The sequence below is a fragment of the Somniosus microcephalus genome, chromosome 9 (assembly GCF_052327205.1).
Source record: "Somniosus microcephalus isolate GS21.2 chromosome 9, FLI_Smic_1.0, whole genome shotgun sequence".
NCBI lineage: Eukaryota > Metazoa > Chordata > Chondrichthyes > Squaliformes > Somniosidae > Somniosus > Somniosus microcephalus.
Genome location: NC_140995.1, coordinates 137,507,158 through 137,524,760, shown reverse-complemented (window position 1 = coordinate 137,524,760; position 17,603 = coordinate 137,507,158). Strand labels below are relative to the sequence as shown.

General features: G+C 45.6%; 1 protein-coding gene across 1 annotated transcript in view; it reads left to right on the top strand.

Moving 5' to 3' along the window:
- The first annotated feature begins 8,263 nt into the window (after positions 1-8,263).
- The window catches only part of LOC147112713 (gap junction Cx32.7 protein-like), a 66,632-nt gene continuing 57,292 nt past the window's right edge, over positions 8,264-17,603 (top strand). The window contains exon 1 of the mRNA XM_085997291.1: positions 8,264-8,351. The gene's annotated coding sequence lies outside the window, so the exon portion shown is untranslated. The remainder of the gene's footprint in view (positions 8,352-17,603) is intronic.

Sequence of the window (17,603 nt, the reverse complement as noted above, 5' to 3'; positions counted from 1 at the left end):
GTTATCCAGACAGAATCAGGAAGCCTCCTCAAAGACTGAACTTATAATTGCTTAACTTCAGCTAATGTATATAGCAACAACTGTGATTGTAAATATGTTATTTAATTATTAATCGAATGTTATGTACTGTTTAGCTAAAAGGGGAGGAATTGTAGTGTATGTACTTTGCAGAAGGAACTATATTCTGCAGCCCCTGTATACTGCAGTACCAGTAGTGACCACCCCTGTATATAAGCCTGTGTAGTAACTTTGCATAGTAGTTCCAGTTTTGTCTCCACTCAGTAAACACCTGTTGTAACCAACTCCTGCAGTCCGTGTCTCAATTAGACACGGACATAATAGACGCACGATCAGGATACTGGACTATCAAGCTCACGGAAGAGTCATCTAAGCTAACAACGTTCAACACACCATTTGGACGGTACCGATTTCTGCGTTTACCATTTGGTCTTATCTCAGCTCAGGATGAATTCCAGCGGAAGATTGACGAAACCTATGAAGGCCTTGACGGAGTTGTCGCAATCGTAGACAACATCCTCATCTATGGCAGGAATAGAGAGGAACATGACAGGAACCTCCGTGCAATGCTACAAAGATCACGAGAGAAAGGTATCCGGCTCAACCCCGAGAAAAGCATAATCGGATCCACCGAGATCAGTTATTTCAGGCATCGCCTCTCAACTGATGGCATTAAGCCGGATCCAGAGAAAATCTCCGCCATCAAGAAGATGGAGCCGCCGAAGAACCGCGCAGAGCTAGAGACAGTACGAGGCATGGTTAACTACTTAGCCAAGTTTGCCCCGAGCCTCTCCGAAATCAATGCACCCATGCGTCAGTTGCTCAAACAATCCAATGAGTTCCTGTGGGACAAACAACATGACACAGCATTTCAGAAAATGAAAGACCTAATCACCAGAGAACCAAGACCAGTTCTTGCCTACTTCGACCCCAACAAAGAGTTCAGACTGCAAGTGGACGCGTCAAAAAAGGTGGTAGAGAGAAAACAGGGAATTACAGACCGGTAAGCCTGACATTGGTAGTGGGGAAAATGCTAGAGTCCATTATAAAAGATGTAATAGCAGAGCACTTGGAAAACAGTGACAGGATCGGACAAAGTCAACATGGATTTACAAAAGCTAAATTGTGCTTGACTAATCTACTGGAATTTTTTGAGGATGTAACTGGTAAAATAGATAAGGGAGAACCAGTGGATGTGGTGTATTTGGACCTTCAGAAGGCTTTTGATAAGGTCCCGCATAAGAGATTAGCGTGTAAAGTTAAGGCACATGGGATTGGGGGCATGGTATTGACTTGGATAGAGAACTGGTTGGCGGACAGAAAGCAAAGAGTTGGAACAAATGGGTCTTTTTCCGAGTGGCAAGCAGTGACTAGTGGGGTACCGCAGGGATCGGTCCTTGGGCCCCAGCTATTCACAATATATATTAATGATCTAGACAAGGGAACTAGATGTAATATCTCCAAATTTGCAGACGACACAAAGCTGGGTGGGCATGTGTGCTGTGAGGAGGATGCCGAGAAACTCCAGGATGATTTGGACAGGTTGGGTGATTGGGCAAAAGCATGGCAGATGCAATATAACGTGGATAAATGCGAGGTTATCCACTTTGGTGGCAAAAACAGGAAGGCAGATTATTATCTGAATGGCAATAGATTGGGAGAAGGGGAAGTGCAACGAGACCTGGGTGTCCTTGTGCACCAGTCGCTGAAGGTAAGCATGCAGGTGCAGCAGGCGGTTAAGAAGGCAAATGTTGGCTTTCGTAGCGAGAGGGTTTGAGTACAGGAACAAGGATGTCTTGCTGCAGTTGTACAGGGCCTTGGTGAGACCACATCTTGAGTATTGTGTGCAGTTTTGGTCGCCTTATCTGAGGAAGGATGTTCTTGCCATGGAAGGAGTTCAGCGAAGATTCACCAGGCTGATACCTGGGATGGCAGGAATGACATATGAGGAGAGATTGGATTGATTGGGCTTGTACTCGCTGGAGTTTAGAAGAATGAGAGGGGATCGCATTGAAACTTACAAAATTCTGACAGGACTGGACAGACTATATGCAGGAAGGATGTTCCCGATGGTTGGGGAGTCCAGAACCAGGGGTCACAGTCTAAGGATAAGGGGTAGGCCATTTAGGACAGAAATGAGGAGGAATTTCTTCACCCAGAGAGAGGTGAACCTGTGGAATTCTCTACCACAGAAGGCAGTAGAGGCCAATACATTCAATATATTCAAGAAGGAGTTGGGTATATTTCTTAAGGCTAAAGGGATGAAGGGGTATGGGGAGAAAGCAAGGACGGGTACTGAATTTGGATGATCAGCCATGATCGCATTGAATGGTGGAGCAGGCTCGAGGGGCCGAATGGCCTACTCCTGCTCCTATCTTCTATGTTTCTATGTTTACTAGGCGCAGTATTACTGCAAGAAGGAAAGCCCATTGGCTATGCTTCCAGATCTCTCACAGACAGTGAAATCAACTATGCTCAAATTGAGAAAGAGCTGTATGCAATTCTGTTTGGATGTAAGCGTTTCCACCAGTATGTCTATGGCCGACAAGTCATTGTGGAATCCGACCACAAGCCCCTCGAGTCAATCATGAGGAAACCACTAGCCGCCGCCCCACCAAGGCTACAGAGAATGATCCTTCAGCTACAGAAGTACGACTTCACAATCATTCACCGTCCAGGCAAAGACATTCCTGTCGCAGACACGCTCTCCTGAAAGTCTCTTAGCTACCAGGACAGCAGCCTCAGTGAAGGCATGGATGTGCAGGTGCACATGGTGTACAACAGCTTACCTGTGAGTGACTCAAAACTGAAGGAGATCCTAGCAGAAACAGAGAAAGATGCACAACTCACACTGCTGAGCAAAGTCACACATGAAGGATGGCCTGAGGAAAGGAGGAAATGCCCTCAGAGCATATCTGAATTCTGGAACCACAGAGACGATCTATCACAAATCAACGGAATCGTCTTCAAAGGGGAGAAAATCATCATTCCTACCAGTCTCAGAGAAGAGATGTTGACAAAAATTCATGCTGGACATATGGGCATGGAAAAATGCAAACAAAGCGCACGTGACATTATGTTTTGGCCCGGAATGTGCAAACACATTGAGGACATTGTCGGAAAATGTTCCATTTGCCTAGAACGCCACCCATCAAATGTCAAAGAGCCCATGATACCTCACCGTATCCCAGACAGTCCCTGGCAGGTCGTGGCAACGGATCTGTTCACATGGAACAACGAGGACTACATAGTGACTGTTGATTACTACAGCAGATTTTTTGAACTGGACAAGCTTCACAGCACCACATCTGCAGCTGTGATCCAGAAGCTAAAGGCAGCCTTTGCCAGGCATGGCATAGTAGAGACTTTAGTCTCAGACAATGGCCCCCAATACAAATCATAAGAGTTCGAGTCGTTTGCCAAGGCATGGGATTTCACACACGTCACATCAAGCCCACATTATCCTCAAAGTAATGGCCTTGTGGAAAAAACTGTCCAGATTGCAAAAACACTCATGGACAAAGCCAAAGCAGACAAAAGAGACCCCTACATCAGTCTCCTTGAGTACCGCAACACTCCAGTTGACAACTTCAAGTCACCAGCACAGCTGTTGATGAGCCGCAGACTTCGCTCAATCCTTCCAAGCACCAACCAGCAGCTGCAGCCAGAGGTTGTCAGCTGCAAGCAAGTGCATGCAAAACGTGTACAGATACAGCAACACCAAAAGAGATACTATGACAGGTCAGCTAGACTACTGCCGCCGCTGCACAATGGAGAATCCGTCAGAATCCAGGAGCAAGACTATTGGAAGCCAGCAGTCATCATCCAGCCAGCTGACACTGAGCGATCGTATCACGTCCGCACCCCAGAAGGACAGGTGTACCGCCGCAATCGCAGGCACCTCCTGAACACCAAGGAACAACACTGTCATGCCGACGAGAGGATCAGTTCAACAGAGTGTGATGAACCGAGCAATACACAAAACACATCATACTTACCTGAACCTAAACCTGAACCTGATTTGTTGACCGATTCAGGAGCATGCTCAGTTTCATACCACACAAGGTTGGGACGAGAGGTCAAGCCTAGAGTTATCCTTGACTTGTGAACTGTCAAAGGGTGTAGGCGGATCGCTGCCCTAAAAAATAACTGTACATCGTTATTGAAACGTTGAGATGTTCTCAGTGCTAGTTAAATGCTGAGTTTACTTATATGTTTATGCTACCGAGAACATTAGGTTGAAGAAAGGTTTAAAAGTAATGCATAACTTTTTTCTTTTAAAAGAAAAGGGATGTAACATTTGCATATTGAATTATCATTGGCCCGCAGGCATCTGTAAGCAATATCTATTATATTCACATGTGATCACATGCTGAGTTGTCATTGGCCTGCAGGCATCTGTAAGGACTGCTATTGTTTTGGAAGACCCAGGCCAGGGGTCCTAACTCCATTATGATAGCAAAATACTGCAGATGTTGGAAATCCGAAATAACAACAGAACGCTGAACGCCAACTCTCCGACACCTCCTCCTACCTCCACCTGGACCATGACCCCACTACCGAACATCAAACCACCATTTCCAAGACTGTCACTGACCTCATCTCCTCTGGAGATCTTCCCCCCGCTGCCACCAACCTCATAGTTCCCCAACCCCGCACAGCCCGCTTCTACCTCCTTCCCAAGATCCACAAACAGGACTGCCCTGGTAGACCCATCGTTTCAGCCTGTTCTTGCCCTACGGAACTTATCTCTTCCTATCTTGACTCTATCTTTTCTCCCCTTGTCCAGTCTCTTCCCACCTACATCCGCGACTCTTCGGACGCCCTCCGCCACTTTAACAGTTTCCAGTTTCCTGGCCCCAACCGCTTCCTTTTCATCATGGACGTACAATCCCTCTACACCTCCATCCCCCACCTGGATGGCCTGAGGGCACTCCGCTTCTTCCTTGAACAGAGGCCCGGCCAGTCCCCATCCACCACGACCCTCCTCCGCCTGGCTGAACTTGTTCTCACATTGAACAACTTCTCCTTTAACTCCACTCATTTCCTCCAAATCAAAGGTGTTGCCATGGGTACCCGCATGGGTCCTAGCTATGCCTGCCTTTTCGTGGGCTATGTGGAACAATCTTTGTTCCAGTCCTACTCTGGTCCCCTCCCTCACCTCTTTTTCCGATACATTGATGACTGTATCGGTGCCGTTTCCTGCTCTCGCCCCGAACTTGACAATTTCATTCACTTTGCCTCCAATTTCCACCCTTCCCTCACCTTCACATGGTCCATCTCTGACTCTTCCCTTCCCTTCCTCGACTTCTCCGTCTCCATCTCTGGGGATAGGTTATCAACCAATATTTACTACAAGCCCACTGACTCCCACAGCTACCTGGACTACACTTCCTCCCACCCCGCTTCCTGTAAGGACTCTATTCCATTCTCCCAGTTTCTCCGCCTCCGCCGTATCTGCTCCGACGATGCCACCTTCCACACCAGTGCTTCAGACATGTCTTCCTTTTTCTGCAACCGAGGATTCCCCTCTACCGTGGTTGACACTGCCCTCGACCGTGTCAGTTCTATCTCCCGCACCTCTGCCCTCACCCCTGCCCCTCCCTCCCGGAACCACGATAGGGTTCCCCTTGTCCTCACCTTTCACCCCACCAGCCTCCACATTCAACGGATCATCCTCCGGCATTTCCGCTACCTCCAAAGTGATCCCACCACCAAACGTATCTTCCCCTCCCCTCCCCTTTCAGCATTCCGCAGGGACCGCTCTCTCCGAGACACCCTAGTCCACTCCTCTATCACCCCAAACAGCCCTTCCCCTTCGCCTGGCACCTTCCCGTGCAAGCGGAGGAGATGTAACACCTGCCCCTATACCTCCCCCCTCCCCACTGTCCAGGGCCCCAAACACCCCTTCCAGGTGAAACAGCGATTTACTTGTACTTCTCGCAATCTAGTATACTGTATTCGCTGCTCACGATGCGGTCTCCTGTACATTGGGGAGACCAAACGCAGATTGGGTGACCGCTTTTCGGAACACCTCCGTTCAGTCCGTAAGGGTGACCCCGAGCTTCCGGTCGCCTGTCATTTCAATTCACCGCTCCATTCCCACTCGGACCTCACCGTCCTTGGCCTCTTGTATTCACAGAATCACAGAATCACAGAATCTACAGTGCAGATAGAGGCCATTTCGGCCCATCGAGTCTGCACCGACACATACCCCACCCTATCCCCGTAACCCCACGTATTTAATCCCCTAACACTAAGGGTCAATTTATCATAGCCAAATCAACCTAACCTGCACATCTTTGGACTGTGGGAGGAAACCGGAGCACCCGGAGGAAACCCACGCAGACACAGGGAGAATGTGCAAACTCCACACAGACAGTCGCCCGAGGCCAGATTTGAACCCGGGTCCCTGGCGCTGTGAGGCAACAGTGCTAACCACTATGCCACCGTGTTCCACTATGTTCCACGGAAGCTCAACGTAAACTCGAGGAACAGCACCTCATCTTCCGATTAGGCACTCTGCAGCCTTCCGGTCTCAATATCGAGTTCAACAATTTCAGATCATAACCCCGGCCCCTATTTCATTTTTACTTATATTTTTCCACTCCTTTCCTCCCCCCCCCCTTTCCTTTTGTTTCTCTCTCACACCTGGCAGCTATCTTTTGCCCTGCCAGTACACTTTACACCTAATCCCAGCCTATTACCATCTCGTCTAGCTTCTAATCTCTTTTACTTCTTTTGGTTCTTTTATTCTTTTGTCCGATCGCAGCCCTGCCTTCGATCCAGTTCCTTTTCTCTCCAGTTTTGAAGAAGGGTCAAACCCGAAACGTCAACTCAAATTTCTCTCCACGGATGTTGCCTGACCTGCTGAGTTTTTCCAGCATTTTCTGTTGTCCTAACTCCATCTTGTCCCCACTGTGCTGTATAAGAAAGTTAACAGACCTATTGCTTAAATAAAGAGTTAAACTGTAATACTCCGTTGTCCTGCAATTTATTATTTTTGTACAAAGTCTGTAAAACAAGACAGGCCCTTTACGTTCTGTTACTTAACATCAAGAGAAGGAGAGAGAACAATGTTAAATTCCAGCTCTGGAGATATGCCACAGCTGACGAGTCATTTTATCTGCCAAGTTCATGTGTGGTACTTATCAATTAGCATTTCAATAGATTTGGTGTATTTAAAAAAAAATTCTCCTGCTCTCAGTCCTAAATCTCTTACATTTAATCTTATATCTACGTCCTCTCATTTTAGACTCTACAACCATTGGAAACATTTTGTTTCTAGTTACTCTGTCCCATCCTTCATAATGTAAAATATCTCTAGAAAATGACACCCCAGTCTCCTAATGAAAACAGTCCCCTTTTTCAAGTCTTCATATTTGCATTTGTTCAAATTCCGGGCCATAATAACCTGATACATTTATGTTCAGTTTGCAGCCAAGTTTCTGTTATTGCTGGTAAATCTGTATCTTCCTGTGACATAATTGCTTCTATTTTTCCCAGTTTATTTCCTACACTTCAAGCATTGCAATACTTGCACATTTTCTTTTTTTTGTTTGCCATTAATTCTACTCTTTTTTTGCCCGCGCTAGCACCTTGTTCCTTTATCTCAGTCTTTTCCTTTCTATAGCTGGTCGATTTGATTTTCCTCTGCTACTGCCTTTATTTCTTCTGCATGCTATTCTTTTTGCTAAATTATTTTTTAGTTGGATATTAATCTCATCTATTTCTACCTTCTCTACTTGCTTTTTCTGATTACTTTTATGTTCCTTGTGCCCTTCCTTTCTAGTTTAAATGACTCTTCGCTTCCCTATTTAGCCGTGTTGCCAGTAAGGTCTCAAGGTTAGCTGGCATTTAAAATTAAAATGTCAGACTGGTGTAGTTGGGGAGGCTTTTCTGAAATGAAGGTGCATTGCATCAGTATAAAAGAAGGTTTTATTCACTCTGTAACTGGGAGTACTTCATATGGCCACTTGGGAAAACCTATTTAGTCCTCACTGCTGATATTCTCCACCCAATAAGCAAAACTAAAATCATCCAGATGTTTCATTTTATAGTTCTTAAATAGGTTTATTATTACATGCTTATTGAAACAGATGTCTAGTTAATACGCTCTATCATTGTGGATTAGCAAGAGTGTAACCTTGGTTTTTGTAGAGCAGAGACAAATAAACTTTGTGATTACAACATTTTGGAACAGTAAACATTTGAATTTCTTATGCAATACTCTGTCTTTCCTCACATTATATTAGAGCACCTGCACCTCTTAGGAATCATTCTATGCTGTTATAAACAGATTGTCTTTCTTTACTCGGAGTGATTTAAAGCAGGTAAGTGATTCCATTATCATTCGATGATATTAAAATAACCAAGTTCTTTCACTGACATGATTTTTATTTGGTTTGGAAAAAAATGATTTTGCTCACTTTGAATTTCCACATTCTACCTAAGGAAAATTTGACATTTTTCTAAATGTAAGGGCATTTTAGGTATTAATTATGTTTCTAAATTCATAATCCGGTCATTTTATTTTCTTCTTCTTGCTAATTTTCTTCTCTCTCCTGAAGACTGTTCCATGTGTGAGCCATGATTGTGAGTGTTGGCAGGCTATTCAATGGTGGGGGTACCAAAACTGACCCTAATGCTGTACACCCTTTTAGTGATGGTCACTGGATACTGGTCAATCTTAGCTGTTTCCCCTTCCCTAACCTTGGCTCATTGGGGCATCTTGTGGTGCTCCTATCACTGCTCTAAATGAGATCACCTAACTCAGCATAGACTGGGGATAAAACCAAGTCTGTATAATCACTTTCAAATTAACCTACTATAAGTTGTACCGTACATCCTATTATACTATAGGCCCCAGACTGAGACCAGTGCTTACTGAGAGAGGTCATCAGCATTACGTTATACATGATTCAGTGTCATTTCCTGATCTGGAAGAAGTTTGCCATTTATTCACGCTTACATATGGAGCTCTGCTCACCAGAATCCAAATGCCTGATGAATTTTAATGTTGGCTGAGTCGGCAGAACAGTGTATGTTATCAGACAGCTGACAGGACAGTGGATTTATTATCAGAGGGTTGACAGGAAATTTAGCTCTGTGCTAACTTTTAAAACATTCAAACAGCTTTAAAAGGTTCACAGGTGGTAACATTTAAGCTTTGCTTTGCACCAGCTGCAGTTACATTGCAACACGGGTGAAGCCAAAATGGTGTGACCTTGCTGGCGAATTACACTGCACATTTTGCTAAGTCGACGTTGGGCTGACCTGGTGTGCATTAGCACAGACTGTGCAACATAACAACCCTACAGCTGTATGAAAGAAAAAACTAGCGCTACACTATACCTTTCTAAATAGATTGTTTATTTATATGTTCCTTTTCTTCAAAAAGCAGTTAAGACTAGGTCAATTGAAAATTGCAAATAGATTTTTGTTAGGCAAGGGTACTAAGAGATATGGAACCAAGGCAGGTAAATGGAGTTAAGATATTGATGTAATTTAATTGTGGCACAGGCCCGAGGGCTTGAATGGCCTACTTCTGTTCCTATGCTCTTGCACATCTCCGCACTCCATGCACTACCTCCCCAGCTAAGCGTGTGGCCGGCAATCTGCTCTCAGGCCACTGCCACTGTTGCTCCAGCCGTTATACAGTGCACGAGAGTATCTGAGAGCAACTTGTGTCACATGTTGAAACACCAAAGCTTCTCGCCATCTTTTAAAATACAATCTTTAAAAAAGGTTACATGTGAAGTGTAAATGGGAGGAGTTCCTCTGTTTGTTAAGTGTTAGCAACATAGTGAACACATTGGAAAGATTTAATGGGGGTAATTTTGACTTTGGGTGATAGTATAAAATGGGCGATATCGATTCAGTCACCCGTTATATCTCTCTCCCAATTTTCATTTCCATTGATTTCTAAATATTGTAGTATTGTAGCACTGGAGAGTGTGTCCTGGTGCCTGGGACCAATGGAGGGAGTCCTGCAGTTGGGCTGCACTGCATGGGGTAACTGCGGTTTGGCAGAACTGAGGGCTAGAATACCTTTGTCTTCTGCATTCAGGAGGCTTTCGAAAGGTGCAGAACGGGGCTGTCTTGCTGGACCTATTAGAGGTAAGATGGGCAGAATTCCCATGAAAGCCCCCAGACATGACTGCAGAGTTGGTTTTAGATATGAAAGGGTGGGCAGAAGTGCCCAGCTCTCCTAAAACAAAGTTTGTTGTTTGGGAAATTACAGGTGCGCATCCAGGTTCTGCCCCAAACTGAGACCCCTCCACCAGAATCACACGCCAGTTCCACCTCCTTGAAAAGTGACATTTATTGCTCTTTCTCCCCTTCAGCCCAAGAATTGAATTCTTATTAATTTTTCAGTATACAACAATCAAATATTAAAATTACGTTTGAGCGTGAAAGCAATCATTTTTGTGTAGATATTACTATCAATTGTTATTCATTTCAATTGCATTGTATTTTTCATTCCTGACACAAACAACTACAAGCTTAGCTTTTGTTTATATTTGGAAGAAGTCAATTTAACAAGATAAGAACATAAGAAGTAGGAGCAGGAGTAGGCCATACGGCCCCTCGGGCCTGCTCCGCCATTCAATAGGATCATGGCTGATGCAAATCTAGACTCGCGTCCACTTCCCTGCCCTCTCCCCGTAACGCCTAATTCCCTTATCTGCTAGGAAACTGTCTACCTCCATTTTAAATTTATTTAATGTTGCAGCTTCCACAGCTCTCTGGGGTAGCAAATTCCATAGATTTACAACCCTCTGAGTGAAGAAGTTTCTCCTCATCTCAGTTTTGAAAGGGCAGCCCCTTATTCTTAGATTATGCTCCCTAGTTCTAGTCTCACCCATCAGTGGAAACATCCTCCCCGCATCCACCCGATCAAGCCCCCTCACAATCTTATATGTTTCGATAAGATCGCCTCTCATTCTTCTGAACTCGAATGAGTAGAGTCCCAACCTACTCAACCTTTCCTCATACGTCAACCCCCTCATCTCCGGAATCAACCGAGTGAACCTTCTCTGAACCGCCTCGAGAGCAAGTATATATTTTCTTAAATATGGAAACCAAAACTGCACGCAGTATTCCAGGTGTGGCCTCACCAATACCCTGTGATGTGCCTCAACAAATCCGAGACTCGATGTTAGTGAAACAAAACAAGGCTTTTATTGACTTAGAAGGTAACACACAGAGGAGAATGTATCTTCCATCCAGAGGTCTGCCGTACTGGATGTGTTGCAGGCTGGGCCAGCTTACATAGGAGCCAGGTATGGGCGGAGCCCTACACACAGTACAATACAATGGAAATGAAACTGAAACCAACCACAGTCACAGGCAGAGAAATACTGATGAGTGATGAATGGAATATTTCATCACACCCTGTATAACTGCAGCAAGACTTCCCTGTTTTTATACTCCATCCCCCTTGCAATAAAAGCCAAGATTCCATTGGCCTTCCTGATCACCTGCTGCACCTGCATACTAACTTTTTGTGTTTCATGCACCAGGACCCCCAGATCCCTTTGTACTGTAGCACTTTGCAGTTTCTCTCCATTTAGATAATAACTTGCTCTTTGATTTTTTCTGCCAAAGTGCATAACCTCACACTTTCCAACATTATATTGCATCTGCCAAATCTCTGCCCACTCACTTAGCCTGTCTATATCCTTTTGCAGGTTTTTTATGTCATTCTCACTCATTGCTTTCCCTCCCATCTTTGTATCGTCGGCAAACTTGGATATGTTGCACTCGGTCCCTTCCTCCAAATCGTTAATATAGATTGTAAAGAGTTGGGGTCCCAGCACTGACCCCTGCGGAACACCACTAGTTACTGATTGCCAGCCCGAGAATGAACCATTTATCCCAACTCTTTGTTTTCTGTTAGATAGCCAATCTTCCACCCATGCCAGTATATTACCCCCAATCCCGTGTTTTCTTATCTTGATCAGTAATCTTTTGTGTGGAACCTTGTCAAATGCCTTTTGGAAGTCCAAATACACTACATCCACTGGTTCCCCTTTATCCATCCTGTATGTTACATCCTCAAAGAATTCGAGCAAATTTGTCAAACATGACTTCCCCTTCATAAAACCATGCTGACTCTGTCCTATTAAATTATGTTTATCCAAATGCTCTGTTACTGTTTCCTTAATAATGGACTCCAACATTTTGCCAACCACAGATGTGAGGCTAACTGGTATATAGTTTCCAGCTTTTTGTCTACTTCCCTTCTTAAATAAGGGTGTTACATTAGCAGTTTTCCAATCTGCTGGGACCTTTCCTGAGTCCAGGGAGTTCTGGAAAATAATCACCAATGCATCCACAATCCCTATCGCCACTTCTCTCAAGACCCCAGGATGTAGGCCATCAGGTCCGGGGGATTTATCCGCCTTAAGTCCCATTATTTTACTGAGTACCATCTCCTTAGTGATTTTAATCGTCTTTAGCTCCTCCCCCACCATTGCCCCCTGTTTGTCCAGTGTTGGGATATTTTTAGTGTCCTCTACTGTAAAGACTGATACAAAATATTTGTTCAGCGTCTTTGCCATCTCCATGTTCCCCACCACTAGTTTCCCGGTCCCATCCTCTAAGGGACCAACGTTCACTTTAGCCACTCTTTTTCTTTTTATATAGCTGTAGAAACTCTTGCTATCTGTTTTTATATTTTTTGCTAGTTTACTTTCATAATCTATCTTCCCTTTCTTAATTAATCTTTTAGTTATTGTTTGCTGGCCTTTATTTGCTTCCCAATCTTCTATCCTCCCACTAGATTTGGCTACTTTATATGCCCTTGTTTTCAGTCGGATACTATCCTTTATTACTTAACTAACTATATACCTAGGTTAGTTCATAATATAGCATTGCTTTCAGCATGTCATACGCTATGTCACTTGGAAATTAAGGGCTAGAAATTCGGTGCATTTGTTCCTCTCGTTAGCGCCTCCGCGAGCACTTACGAGGAGGAAACGATTTTTCGCTCCGGCACAGCACCGCTAACGACTCTTGCTAAATTCAGTGGGAGTTTAGCAGCGGCGGTAACCGGTGGCGCCCGCTCCACTGTGCAGGCGATGATGACATCATCACTGTGTGCAGCACCCCGTTTTCACTCTGCCTGCAAAATTGGTCCGCGCCCCCTGAATCTGCGCCGGATGATGACAGCAACTGATTCAGGGGGTGGGAACGGAGTGACAGGAAGCTCGTGGGATGCTAACTAAAGGGGGGGTGGTGGGTGGGGGAAAAAAGTCCTCCGACTTAATTCACACGGCCCGTTGCATCTTTGAACGCGGGGTCCGTGCTGCGATCTAGCAGCCCAGCATTCCTCTTGAGTGCCAGGCTGCTGGCATGGCACCCCGCGGTCCAGAGCCAGCAGACCTGGGCAGAACCGATCGGCAGCGGGAGCAGAATAAGGAGCGCAGCGAGAGGAAGCCTGAGAGCAGAGCCAGTGGGGGAAGGGCAGCGAGGCTCCGATTCAATAACAAAAAATCAAAGTGCGACGTCACAGGTAAGCAGGTAGGTGATTGGTGGTGAGTATTTCTTTTCTCTTAGGACTGAGGGGTTACAGTAAAGACCTATAGCATATAACATACATTTATAGCAAACTAAACTTATTTTAATAAATTTAATAAATTAAACAAGGTTATTACCAATTTTACCTAGATTAAAAACTATAAATAGACAATTGATTGATATTGATGTAATTAATTAAATTAAATACAATAGAGATGGCAGGGCAGGTGATGTGTTGCAGCTGTAGCATATGGGAGCCTGTGGACCCCAGTGTGATCCAGGACGACCACATCTGCAGTAAGTTTCTGCAGCTTGAGGAAATTCGGCTCAGAGTTGATGAGCTGGAGTCCGAGCTGCAGACATTGCGATACATCAGGGAGGGAGAAAGTTACCTGGGCACTTTGTTCCAGGAGGCAGTCACACCCCTTAGGATAAATACTTCAGATTTGGCCCATAGTCAGGGACAGGAGTGTGTGACTGCGAGTGAGGCAGGTATGGAGATCTAGGAGGTAGCATTGGGGTAGCCTCAGCCCTTGCACTTGTCCAACAGGTATGAGGTTCTTGCAACCTGTGTGGACGAGAGCAGGGACTGCAGGGAGGATGAGCAAACTGACCACAGCACCATGGTTCAGGGGGCCATTCAAGTGGGGGAAGTAAAAAGGAATGTAGTAGTGGTAGGGGACAGTGTAGTTAGGGGGATAGATACTGTTCTCTGCAACCGAGAGTGTGAGACCCAAAGGCTGTGTTACCTGCCTGGTGCCAGGGTGAAGGATGTGGTGTATGTGCCTTTAAGAGCCCCTGTGTACTGTAATGCCGGTAATGGCCACTCGGGCTATATAAGCCTGTATAGTGTCTTGTATCTGTTAGTTCACCTCCAGACTTTGTTCAGTAAACACCTGTGAAACCAACTCCTGCATTCCGTGTCTCGATTAACACACGGATACAACAAAGGACATCTCCTTGGGACTGGAGAGGAACATGCAGTGGGAGGGGAAGGATCCAGTTGTCGTGGTCCATGTAGGTACCAATGAGGAAGAGGTCAAATCTGAAGTATTTATCCTAAGGGGTGTGACTGCCTCCTGGAACAAAGTGTCCAGGTAACTTTCTCCCTCCCTGATGTATCGGAATGTCTGCAGCTCGGACACCAGCTCATCAACTCTGAGCCGAAGTTCCTCGAGCTGCAGAAACTTAGGGGGTGATTTTCATTCAGACTTTCGGGGTTGTAGTCCCGCCTCCATTGAGATGCGGCCAATCCACACGATTTTAACTTGATTGACCTTGTTGAGCCTGCCCAGCGGGCTCAGCGGGCCAATAAAGGGCCACCCGGCAACAGGTGACGTCACAGACTGAAATTTCATCTGTCAAGACGTTTTGACAAATGAAATATCAGCGTTTCACAGCTGTTTGAAGCTGTCAAACACTGACAGTCTTACTTCTAACCTGAGTCCTTCTACACAGACTCAGTTAGAAATCTCACCGGCACAGAAAGCTGCAGGCTGTCACTTTTGACAGTTCACAGCCATTCTGCTTTCTGTGCCGGTTAGATGATGGACTCCCGAAACCTAGAGGAAGGAAGGCTGTAAAGGTAAGTACAGGTAATTTAAATTTCCTTACACACTTTAGACACACCAAACACATTTACCTTTGCACTCATGCACCCATCACTCACCTGAACACCGAAATCTCGACCCCTCCAAGCCCTTCAACCCGACTGCCCGACTCCTCTAACTTGGCGTGGTTTGGAGCCGTCGGGAATCCCACACTTCAAGCTTTAAAATAGTGATTAAGCTAGAAACTGCCTGTTAACTACCTGTTAACAGGCAGTTAATTGGCACTAATCCCTTCCCGCCTCGGGTAGGTGGGTCCCAGTGCGGGGCGGGTACCCGCCTCCTTTGAAACTTACATGGAGGCGGGTTGGGGGCGGGATGGAGTCGGGACCCCCGAATTCAGGACTTTAACCCCCACACGCCTCCAATCCCGACTCCACGGGTCAATGAAAATCGGCCCCTTACTTCGCCTGAGGAAGAGAGTGTTTGAAGACCAGAACCTCTATCCCGGCACTAAGCTCATGGTCTACAGAGCAGCAGTGATACCCGCCCTGCTGTGTGCCTCAGAGACATGGACCATGTACAACAGGCACCTCAAAGCACTGGAGAGGTACCACCAATGCTGCCTCCGCAAGATCCTGCAAATCTATTGGCAGGATAGGCGCACCAACGTCAGTGTTCTTGCTCAGGCCAACATCCCAGCATCGAAGCTTTGACCACGCTCGATCAGCTCCGATGGACAGGTCACATTGTCCGCATGCCCAATACGAGACTCCCAAAACAAGCGCTCTACTCGGAGCTCTGGCATGGCAAGAGAGCCCCAGGTGGGCAGAGGAAATGCTTCAAAGACACCCTCAAAGCCTCCTTGAAAAAGTGTAACATCCCTACCGACACCTGGGAATCCCTGGCCCAAGACCGCACAAAGTGGGGGAGAAGCATCCGGGAAGGTGCCGAACACCTCGAGTCTCTTCGCCGGGAGCAAGCGGAAGCCAAGCGCAGGCAGCGCAAGGAGCGCACGTCAACCCAAGCACCCCACCCACCCGTCCCTTCAACCACCATCTGCCCCACCTGTGACAGAGACTGTGGGTCCTGCATTGGACTCATCGGTCATCTGAGAACTCATTTTTAATGTGGAAGCAAGTCATCCTCGGTTCCGAGGGACTGCCTAAGAAGAAGAAGGTGGTACCAATGACATAGGTAAGACTAAGAAAGAGGTTCTGCTGAGGGAGTATGAGCAGCTAGGGTCTAAATTAAGAAGCAGAACCACAAAGGTCACGATCACTGATTACTACCTGAGCCACAATCAAATTGGCATAGGGTCAATAAGATCAGAGAGTTGAATGCGTGGCTCAAGGATTGGTATGGGAGAAATGGGTTTCAATTCATGGGGCACTGGCACCAGTACTGGGGAAAGAGGGAGCTGTTCTGTTGGGACGGCCTTCACTTGAACCATGCTGGGACCAGTGTCCTTTCGAATTGAATAACTAGGGCTGTAGGTAGGGCTTTAAACTAAATAGTGGGGGCGAGGGTTCAAGCAAAGGGAAATTTAGAAAGTTAAAGAGAAAGGACAGGGCGATAGTGCAGGGTAGCGATACGGGCAATGAAAACCAGAGGCGTACAAACATAAGAGTGCACCAGCAAATAGGGTCAGAGTAGGGAAAATTGATAAAATGACAAAACTAAAGGTTCGTTATCTGAATGCACGCAGCATTTGTAACAAGATAGATGAATTGATGGCACAAATAGAAAGAAATGGGTATGATCTAATAGTCATCACAGAGATGTGGTTGCAATGTGACCAAGGCTGGGAACTGAACATTCAGTGGTATTTGACATTTCAGAAGGATAGACAGAAAGAAAAAGGAGGTGGGGTAGCTCTGTTAATAAAGGATGAGATCAGTACAATAGTGAGAAATGATCTTGGCTCGGAAGTTCCAGATGAAGAATCAATTTGTTTGGAGGTAAGAAATTGTAAGGGAAAGAAGGCACTGGTGGGAGTAATCTGTAGGCCCCCTAACAGTAGCTACATTCTAGGACAGAGTATAAATCAAGAAATAATGGGGGCTTGCAAGAAAGGTACAGCAATAATCGTGGGCAATCTTAATCTTCACATAGGTTTGACAAACCAAATTGGCAAAAGCAGCCTTGAGGACAAATTCATAGAGTGTATTCGGGACAGTTTCTTGGAACAATACGTTGTGGAACCGACCAGGGAACCGGCTATTTTAGATCTGGCCATGTGTAATGAAACAGGATTAATTAATGATCTCAAAGTAAAGGATCTTCTAGGAAAGAATAATCATAACATGAGAATTCCACATTCAGAGTGAAGGTGAGAAATTTGGGTCTGAAACTATAGTATTAAACTTAAACAAAGGCAATTACAAAGGTATGAGGAGAGAGTTGGCTAAAGTGGACTGGGAAAATAGATTAGAAGGTAAGATGGTAGAAAAGCAGTGGCAGACATTTAAAGAGATATTTCATGACTCTCAACAAAGATATATTTCAGTGAGA